Source organism: Rhinopithecus bieti, unplaced genomic scaffold, assembly GCF_001698545.2.
Source record: "Rhinopithecus bieti isolate Rb0 unplaced genomic scaffold, ASM169854v2 scaffold_1070, whole genome shotgun sequence".
NCBI lineage: Eukaryota > Metazoa > Chordata > Mammalia > Primates > Cercopithecidae > Rhinopithecus > Rhinopithecus bieti.
Genome location: NW_016803844.1, coordinates 459926 through 470654, shown reverse-complemented (window position 1 = coordinate 470654; position 10729 = coordinate 459926).

Here is a 10729-nt window from a genome sequence, read left to right as displayed (position 1 = left end):
GATTTTTTTTTTTTTTTTTTTTTTTTTTTACTTTGGGAGCTTACAGAAACTTAAGACCGAGTGACATGCTGGCTTCTAATATTCTTTTGGGAAATGTCTTGGGTTAAATGGTGCTTTCATTTTCTCTTTTTTCATATAAAAAGAACTCTGGGACTTGTAGTTGAGTCACTGAAGGAGGACTAAAATCAATCCTCTACCTCTGAAACTCGAGATCTTAGATTTTACTATATATTCTCTCATTCCTATAAAAGGTAGCAGCTCCTGCTTCAGAATGTTGCTTATTCTGCTACTTTTGACCCCAGGCTTGAAGAACTCCTATAGATAGCACGTGATGTTCCACACATCTCTTCAAGTGTGACCTACAATGACTCCATTAGCTTTTCCTTTCACTAGTGCTGTTGCTGGGGCAGAAGTCCCCAGAGGTCTGAGTTTAAAGAATTCCACCCTTCCTAGGCACACTCCTACCCCCGACCACAACTCCCAGCCCGAGCTCAGGATCTGTGAGGCACTAAAGTAAAACAAAACTCAAGAAAGCATAAGAAAAAAAGTGACATGTTCAATAGTGGTTATGAGTTGTAAGTATAAAAAACTTTCAAATAGAGATTACTACATTTACACTCTATTTTCTTCTGGAAAAATTATTGGTTTTGCTCCCAACTCTGAAAATCCAGATATAGCAGTGGATGCTAGGAAGGAGTTAGGAGCAGCTTGAAGCAGCTCTCATTTTTGAATTCCTGGGAACTGGTTCCCAGGCTAGAACCCCTGCCACCAGGATGTGGCTTTTTGGTGAATGAGAGCCATTGATGGGCCCAGATATTAGCCTTTTATGTTAGTATGCTAACCGTGTGACTAGAACACATTCTCCTCTACATTACTGTCCTAAAGCATTAGCAGAATAATATGTCACTCTTGATGCGATTGAGTGAAATGTATAAAGGAAATTGGTTTACTAAACCCATTAAGTTAAAAGGCAAATGGGAGATTAAAATAATAATCAAATGGCAATATTTTAATTTTTAGGATTAGTTATCTGATAGGAAATTTCTCTTTTAATTTACTTTCTACATTATAAAATAATGAAGTCTAAGGAGCCTTAGAGAGAAACACACAAATCAGCACACTTAGTCCTTTTTATAGAGTTTCAGAGTTCCAACCCACTCTTGCTAAAAAGTACTAGTTCAGCCACCAAAACAGAATAATTCAATATGATAACTGAAAAAAAAAAAAAAAAAAAAAAAAGCCCATAGAGATAAGGAGCTAAAATGAAGTCAAAGAATCGGGAATAAATTTTCCCCAAATGAATGACTCAAGATGTGAGATCCCAGCCTATACGTCTGCCTGGCACTTGAACTCCTACATTTGCAAGTTGTATGAAATCTCCTCTAATCTGAAATTGGAATTTGCCTGTACGCAGCTGTATAGTTTTCTTATTCTTACTGTCTGGTTAAATAGGTTAAAACAGGCAGGCAAGTCTGTCAGCAGGGCCTGAGAGAAACAAGAATGTGGTGGGATGTTTATATCTTTGCTCATTGATTCACTTTGCAGGAATCAGGAGAAGTGTGTGAGTGACAGTGTTAGGGGGAAAAGGAAGAGAAAGGAGAGGTAACTCTCAAAACACAGCCAGAGGAAACAAAACTCTTGTTACAATCATGGTGGAAAGGTCTTGATACTATTTTTCCCCAGAATTGAGGTGGATGTGGCTATCAGGGAGCACCTCCATAGAGGCAAAGTTGTTGAAAACTGATCTAAGTCATATGATTTTACGTAGTGCAACTGCCCATCAATGGATTCAAGACTGGCACTTGGCAAGTTTTTTATTATTATTATGAATATTATTTTTATTAGAGTACTGAGGGTTAATAACAGAATACTACATTTTCTTTTCTTCTCACTTTTTAAATTAGAAGCTGACATTGATTTAAAATGTCTAACAGAAAGCCATGGCTTATTCTTCACTGATTTATGAGCATCAAAGGATGGGAAGCTAGCCGCATTTTTATCATTTCAGTGGTTCATTCTCTCCTTGTTTTGAGTGAGGTTTTCTAATGTATTGGCTGTTTGGTTTCTAAGGTTTTATCATCTCTACTGTTCACCTGGCACTTTGCACATCTGCTCACAATACTTGGCGTGTTTTCAGTGTGTTTTAAAGCTCTGATCAGGCTGTTGGCCCATGGAGGGCAGGAGCCATTTCCTAGACTTTTTTTATATCCCTTACATACACCTATGCACTTGGTACTGTGTCTGCACGTAAACTAAATGTAATGAATATCGGTCGATTACTGTTCTATTTTTTCAGCATGTAATTCCATATCTTGATATGCTCTTACACAAAATAATAGTTTTTAGATCTAGAAGAGCTGTGGGGGAATCATTAGTCCAAGCATGTCATTTTATAGAAGCAGAAACTGAGACTTCTCAAAGAGAAAATGCGCTCACAGTTACATGGCACAGTGGGGATTAGAACTTGGCGGTCAGACTTCTGCTTTTTCCTTTTGTCCCTTCCCAGTTGGAGAAACTAGTGTTTAAGTAAAGTTCAAGAGACTAGGGAATGAGTGGTAAAATGGATTAGCAGCATACACCATGAGCTGGTAAGTCGCCATTCTTAGTTTTGTGTATAATAACAATTATGTAAGCATGGCCTAAGTCGTTCTGTATGTCACTCAATACTAAAGGCTAATCAGGCAGACTTCTCTGCCTTTGTGCAGGGCAAAGAGAATGTTTCACAGGCACGTGCCTAAGTATGAAGAAGAGAATAAGGCAGCAAAGAGTGTGCCTACCTGCTTTCTTCCTCAAGGCCTGGGCTGCATGGTTTCTGTAAAGGCTCTTTTTATGCAGTTATTTCTGGGCCACTAGCCAAGGTGAAAACATTCTTTTCCTTGACCACAATCCAAAAGGGAACGTGCAGGAGAGCTTTCATTCTGTTTGCATCTCAACTGATGGTCTTCCTTCCTCCTCCTCGCTCTTCCTTCTGAGAACATTTATTGATTACCTACTGTATGCTGAGCACAATGCTAGGTAGACAATGGGGAGACAATTGCAAGAAAGATAGCAGTGCTGTTCTTGAGCTTACAGTTTTATTAGGGAGACAAATATTCCAGAAATGGTGAGTGGTGAGATAGGTGCTGAAAGACGTATCTCCAAAATTGCAATGGGAGCACAAAGGAAGGGGTAACTAATGACATGTGAGGCCAGGCAAACCTTTTGGAGGAAGTGACATTGAGTCTTTATGAATGAATTATTGTGGGAGGGATGGTTTTGATGGAAAAAGTGGTCCTGGGTGGAGGGGCAGCCTGTGCACGCTCATGAAAACATGAGGGGAAATGGTTGTTTAGGAACCCAGAAGTGGTTTGATGCGGTAGAGAGTAGGGGAAAGCACACATCTAAAGAACGCTGGATGCTGTGCTAAGGAGTTTATATTTTAGCTTTCGGAGACGGGGAGGAAGGAGCCAACAGAGCAGAAAGTAACTATACTAATGTCCTTTTTTCAAAGTAACACGAGTTACTGAATATAAATAGCACTGCTAAAGAAAAAATATATCTGAGCTGATTTCTTTTTCCTATAAAGATGAAAATTACTTCTTGGAGATACCTTTTGCAATTGTTAGGTTTTCCCAAGTGGTATGCAATGGTATTTTTAGAAATCAAATCATGTTTCTGATTGGTTTGAAATGTAGGTTTAATGTTAATGGAAAGCTCATATGGACTGGGAATAATGGAGACCTGGGTTCTAGGTCCTGGGCCACCATTAACAGGGCATAGTAACAGTAGCATATTCCTCATTCACCATGTGAGGGGATAGGAACAGGAACTTTCAGCACTAGAGTTTAGTGTGTGACCCTTTGCATGTGTATGGTGCGTGTTTGTGTGTGCATGCATTTGCGTGTGTATATCGCCTATAAACACGCAAATGGATATCTATAAACAGATATCAAAAGGTATCTCCAAGAAGCAATTTTCATCCTTATAGGAAAAAGAAATGAGCTCAGATATATTTTTTCTTTAGCAGTGCTATTTATATCCAGTAACTCATGTTACTTTGAGAAAAGGACATTAGTATAGTCACTTTCTACTCTCTTGGCTCCTTCCTCCCCGTCTCTGAAAGCTAAAATTCAAACAAAATGAGGCAGTTTCTAATGAAAGGTACTGATAAAGGCCAGGTGTGGTGACTTACGCCTGTAATCCCAGCACTTTGGGAGGCCAAGGTAGGAGGATCACTTGAGGTCAGGAGTTTGAGACCGGCTTGGGCAACATAGTGATACTCTGACTGCACTCCAGTCTGGGTAACAGAATGAGACCCTGTCTCTGTGTTTTTTAAAAAAGGCATTGATACATTCAGAGTCAAAGCCTGAAACCTAGATTCAAAGACAAAAGTCAAGTAGTAAAGAGTGCAGAGGATAACATAAGGTTGCTAACTTTTAATTTGGCCAAATAAGGATATTATAAAAGTAAACAAAGCAAAATCTAGTCATTCTCAACAAAAAATGGGAAGAAAATAATGGCAAAATAAAGAACAGTCTTCTAAGTTGCCATTATGCCATGAAATTCTTGCTTAAATTTTATTAATTTTCTGAATAGATAATACATGCATAGGTTTCAAAGTTCAAGAGGTAAAATGTGTGTATGGTGAAAAGTCTCCCTCTCACCTTTTCTCTTAGCTACCCAGTCTTTCTTCCCAGGCACTGTACTTTCTAGATGCCAAGATAAGGTAGGAAATATGACTAGTTGCAAAGCCCTCAAAGATCAAGTTTATCACAAAAGAAAGGCTTTAAATCTTTTTTTTCAAAAGAATTTCTAAAAGGAAGAATTGAAACTCTTAAGAAATTTGTTAAAAGGATGCCTACCAAAGGATCTGGAGTAAAATAATGAAGAATAAACTCAGGAGTAGCCACAGACAATGCGGGGGATTTTCTCATTTCCGAGCTCTTCATCTCTTAAAGAATTTAAATAAATACTTAATTGAATTCCCCAAATTCTATGCCATTAGGAAATGCAGAGAAGGACAGACTTTGACCCGGAGTATTTTGAGAAAAGAGATTACTCAAATTCCTATTTATTTCTGCTCTAGAGAAGTCTTAATTTAACTCCTGAATCATGTTTGATTTTGAATACACAAAAGTCACATCCTGACTTTTGTTCCAAGATAATTCAGCTCAGAAATGAAGTCCTATATAACTGAATGGGGGAAATCTTTTAAATAAAATCGTTTAGTGTTACCCATTTGTATGTGACAGTGTATCTGACAAAGGAGTTGGGTTTGACATAATTACTATTTAGCTGTCCTTCTAGGCTATAATTGGTCAACGGGTTCAACTGCTTTTAGAGGCCACTCCTAAAATGTGAAAGTGGTGCTGTATAATCAGTATATAGAAAAGATCCCGATCTTCTGTTGGCCAAAGTAGGCACCTTGGATTTGGAGCTGGAACCAAACAGTTCAGGTACCAGTTAATACTAGAGGGAGGTTATGGTCAACTCCTTTATGTAGCACTAAAAATGATGTTACTGTTTGGGTCAGAAAGCAAATCCTGCACTGGCTCTGAAAATAAATGCTGTAAAGGAACATTAAAAGCCTTGGATCAATGCATATCACACGATCTAGCCATAAATCATGACTTGTAGAATAAAGAACTGACACCAGATCAATAATTGCCAGAAAAATTAAATTTTTCATTACATGAAATAGAAAAGCAATGGTTTAAAGGTTAAACCTAAAACCTTCCTGCACTTCAGGTGACTGGGAAACCCAGCTCTGTAATTTGTTGAAGAGAAAGCAGCTGGCATAGAATTTTGAGGGAATCAGGTAAGTTAAAATGGGTAGATCTTATTTCTATTTTTAGTAGTCTTTGAGTCCACCAGTTAATGGAGATAACAGATTTCTTCAGGGCCTGTTAATTACAGTAGAGGTTAGAGAGCCCCAGTGACAATTCTTCCTTGGGGGTCCTCCTCTGTTTAAGACATCTCTTAGGGAGAATTTTGGAGTCTGCAAAACAAGAGGTCCTGTCCCAAAGCTGCCACAGCAGAGACAAACATTGACAGGGATTGTGATTCGCAGTTCCTCCCACTGCAGTCCTGCTGGGAGCAACAAAGCCCCAGCCACCATGTACAGCCTAAGGGACAGGTGTCCCACTGAGGCCAGGAGCGCCCTCCTCCATGCTCCTGCCACCCTCTATGCATGCACACATTGTAGTTTTTTCAGAAGTACCCCCCAAATTACTTTCTTGCTAATCTGCCTGTCTTTTCTTGTCTCCCTAGCAGTTCCTTCCCAGACAGAGGACAGAAAAGAAGGGTGGGATTCCCCACTGGAAAGCTGTTTCCACATTTAATTGATCTGTAATTCATAGTGGCCCCAGCTCTGAAGCCCACCCTGGCCTTAACCCATCGTTCAGCCAAATACTTAATGACCTGTAAACAACACAACAGCTGTTCACAGGGGTCCATATAGTCAAAAGACCCCGAGGTGAATCTTTTGTAAGGCAAAGCATCTTTTTGTGTGTTATGCAGAAACCCTTCCTCTAATTTATCAGCTTTATGGGTTAGTGCACTCCAGGGCTCTCCAACCATAAACGTAACATTTGTAGTTAGAGTCACAGAAGAATGCTGATGAGATTTCCAGTTAAATTCAGACAAAATGGGGTCTGATTTTCTCCTTGTGGCAGAGTGGCTGTTAATATGCGTTATTCTAACAACCCATCCTTCCCCTCTGTTCCACGGTAAAGATCAGTGTTTTAATTGTTCTAGCTAACAAGGAACGAGACGCCCCTCCTCTTTAACAGAGAAACACACATTTCATTTGCCCAATTTTTTTTTGACCCCAAGAGAAGGGTAAGACCCTTTGTAGGGAAAGCACTAAATTTGGAGTAAGGGGCTTGGGGAGAAGGTGCCCTATGGCGGCCAAACAGAGGGAGAGCACAAATGCCGGGTAGAAGCTACGATTGTCCAACCCGTTCATTAAACCGCTGAGAATGCAACATATGGTAGGAATGTTTTATCTTCATTAATAGAAGTATTATGTCACAAGGAGAAAAACATTGTATGAATAAACAAAGACAAATAGGCTGTCCTAAAAGGAGTAGTGTTTTGATAACTTCCATTTCTATTGTTTCTCTTGTACTGAAAAAACACATGTTCATTACAAACATTTTGAAAAGTATAGAAAATACAAAAAAAAAAAAAAATCCAAAATACAAAGCCCCAGCCACCCTGTACAACCTAAGGGACAAGCATCCCACTTTGGCCAGAAGTGCCTTCCTCCCTGCTCTCTCCACCCACTATGCATGTCTTTTTTTCCGGGCATAAATGTATTACAACAATTGATCACATTGGACAGGTGAAACTTGTTTTTCACTAAACATGTGAAGAACATTTCCCATGTCATTTAATATTGCTTTATAACCACTACTTTATGGCTATATGATATATTTGCAGGATATTAAAACAATTTTTAAAAATAAACATGCTGGGCTTAATACCTAGGTGATGAGTTGATAGGTACAATACACCACCATGGCACACATTTACCTATGTAACAAACCTGCACATCCTGTGCATGTACCCCAGAACTTAAAAAATAATAAATAAATAAATAAACATTCTTTAGTAGCGATGAGCATACTTTAACTCTGTGCTCATCCATTATTTTCTTAGGATAAATTTGTAAAAACATTTCTGTTTTCTAAAGCTGTATTCATCTCAGGTGAAGGGGAAAAAACTCACTAAGCCCTGTTTGCTAGTTACTAATACCAGGGGGCAGTATAGAATATTATTTAAAAAGCCTGGGTCTGTAGTCAAACCATCCCCATTTAAACCCCACTTCTACCCTCTGGATGCTTCGTTTCTACATCTGTATAATGAAGATAATAATGGTGCCTGTGCTCTAGGGTTGCTGGGTGATATAAATGAATTCATATAGAAACACACATCTGGGTCAGGCGCAGTGGCTCACACCTGTAATCCCAGCACTTTGGGAGGCCGAGACGGGTGGATCACGAGGTCAGGAGATGGAGACCATCCTGGCTAACACGGTGAAATCCCATCTCTACTAAAAATACAAAAAAAATTAGCCGGGCGTGGTGGCAGGCGCCTGTAGTCCCAGCTACTCGGGAGGCTGAGGCAGGAGAATGACGTGAACCCAGAAGGTGGAGCTTGCAGTGAGCCGAGATCGCGCCACTGCACTCCAGCCTGGGTGGCACAGCAAGACTCCATCTCAAAAAAAAAGAAAAGAAAAGAAACACACATCTGACTCATTATGATATTGCCTTCTTTCAATTCTACCAATGGCTTAGTTCGGTGGACACTATGATGGCTGTATCTGGAAGCACATGTGCAGAAATGAGAAGTAAATTACCCAGGGTGGCCAAACTCAGATTCCATGTGTCAGCTCCAAAATTCATTCTTTCCCCCATTATACTATAATTATTAATTTTATCTATGTGGAAACCCAAATTAAATACTGAGCTCTGGAAGTAAAAGTTTTCAACCTCACTTCAAATCTCTGCCTAAGTATTGCTGCCTCAGAGAGAAGTGACTGTCTGGCATACCACTGTAAGCCTCCTGGCTCTTGTCACAAACGTGTCTTTTGAACTTACATTCTTATTGTCTGTCTTCCCCACTAGAATGTATGCTCTCTCAGAGGGGGTTGTGTTGTTTAAATGATTTAGCACCAAGTCTGGCACCTGGAAAACTTGTGTCGAATAAATATATCTTATCATTCAATTATGTATATAGCCTAAAATGCCAGATCATTGTCAAATTATCTCTTTTTGTTTATGCTATTGATTATCTACGTGTATCAGATCATCTGGATAACTGACAACTTTTCCTTTCACTTTTTACTAAAAGCACCTTTGATTTTTTCATAAAGAGCATCAAATTATAAGTACATTGATAAATATACTGATAAAATCATAAGCTACATAGGTATATAAAACATGTGATTGTCAGTGGTGAGTGTAGTCTTTTCCTCTCCTATCCAATTATTTTCAGAGATCTTCTCTCGAAGGGTAAAGGACTCAAATATAAATACTTTCCTAGAAAACCTCTCATTTCCTGAAGTCCAGAGTTATACTTGCCCAGTACAGACTGTGTATACAGGCCAGGTTGGCTGACTGATCCATCTGACAATTGGATCATTCCATAGGCAATAGCAAGTACAGTCTGACTTCAGACCCTTTACTTTGCCTAATTTGCTGCTTTGCCTTTTCTTCCTCTATCTCTTTCAGAATTCCCACTTATTTTTCAAGTGTCATGTGAATATCTATTCTCTATAAAGCCTGCTGTTACTTCCCTTCTCCCCTAGGAGAAAGTTTGGCTCTGTTCATTGTACTTCTGTGGCACGATGTACATAATGTGACTATGGCTCCGAGGACATTATATTGCATTTTAAAAAAATTTGTGTTCTAATTTAGACTGAGATTCTTGAGGACAGTGATCATGGCCTTGTATTCCCATTGCTTACAATGTAGTATCGCATATTAGAGGTTCTGCTGAATGAATGAACTATATGTGTGAGTATGTGTACTTAGAGTTTGTTAAGTGAGTAACAGGAAGCTAGGGAAGATTTTAAGTAAGAGAGTAGCAGGATCCAATGTATGACTTAGGAGTACATGTTTGACTGTCCGTTACTCTACCCAAATCCTGGCATTCTGACGTGTAGGTATGTGCTTAATTGCTAAAACTTATCTTTCGATCTTAGACATTTCATTTGAAAAAATTATGTTGCCTTGTTTGGTGCTTCTGTAGCCTGACTCTTCTCTCCAAAGATTGTAATTTATTTACTTTTTTCCCTCAAATTTCTTTATACGTTGAGTGATATTTTACCTTCATATTGGTACTTCCATTATCAAAAAACACCCATCTTTTTCAACACTGAAACCAGTTGACTTTAGGAAGTGGGTGGAGAATGTCGTGCCACACACTGCTCAGTAGGGTTAGGAGCTATCATGCAGGATTTCAAGTTTCAAGGGGATTCCAAGCAGCCAATGCATACTGTTTCTATCATTGTTTTTCCTTCATCCACTAAAAGCCTTAAGAGTAAGGTCTACGTCTTATTCACTGCCGTGTCCCCAGCATCTATTAAAGTGTCTGGGATCTAGTAGACACTAGGAAAGAAAAGTATTTAATAAATTAATGAATGACTAACTGATCAAAGGAAGGAATGAGGCTTCTCAGCTAGAAAGCATATTTGAATTTGAGTAGCTCTGATACTCCCCAGAAGGGTGAAGGTGGCAGGAGCAGAGGTCTTGTCAGTATTTAATAAGGCTCTGCAGTTTATACTACTGTCAGAGGCATTCGAACCAGAACAACTCCATCTTGAATAGCAGCTGGGTAAAATGAAGCTGAGACCTACTGGGCTGCATTTCCTTGAGGTTAGGCATTCTTAGTCACAGCATGAGATAGGAGGTTGGCAGGAGATAAAGGTCACAAAGGCTTTGCTGATAAAACAGGTTGCATTAAAGAAGCCAGCCAAAACCCACCAAAACCAAGGTGGAGATGACAGTGACCTCTAGTTGCCCTCACTACTCATTACATGCTAATTATAATACATTAGCATGTTAAAGGACATTCCCACCAGCGCCATGGCAGTTTACAGATGCCATGGCAACATCTGGAAGTTACCTTGTATACTCTAAAAAGGGGAGGAACCCTCCATTCTGGGAGTTTCCCTTTCCCGGAAAACTCATGAATAATCCACCCCTTGTTTAACATATAATCAAGAAATAACTGTAAGTGTCCT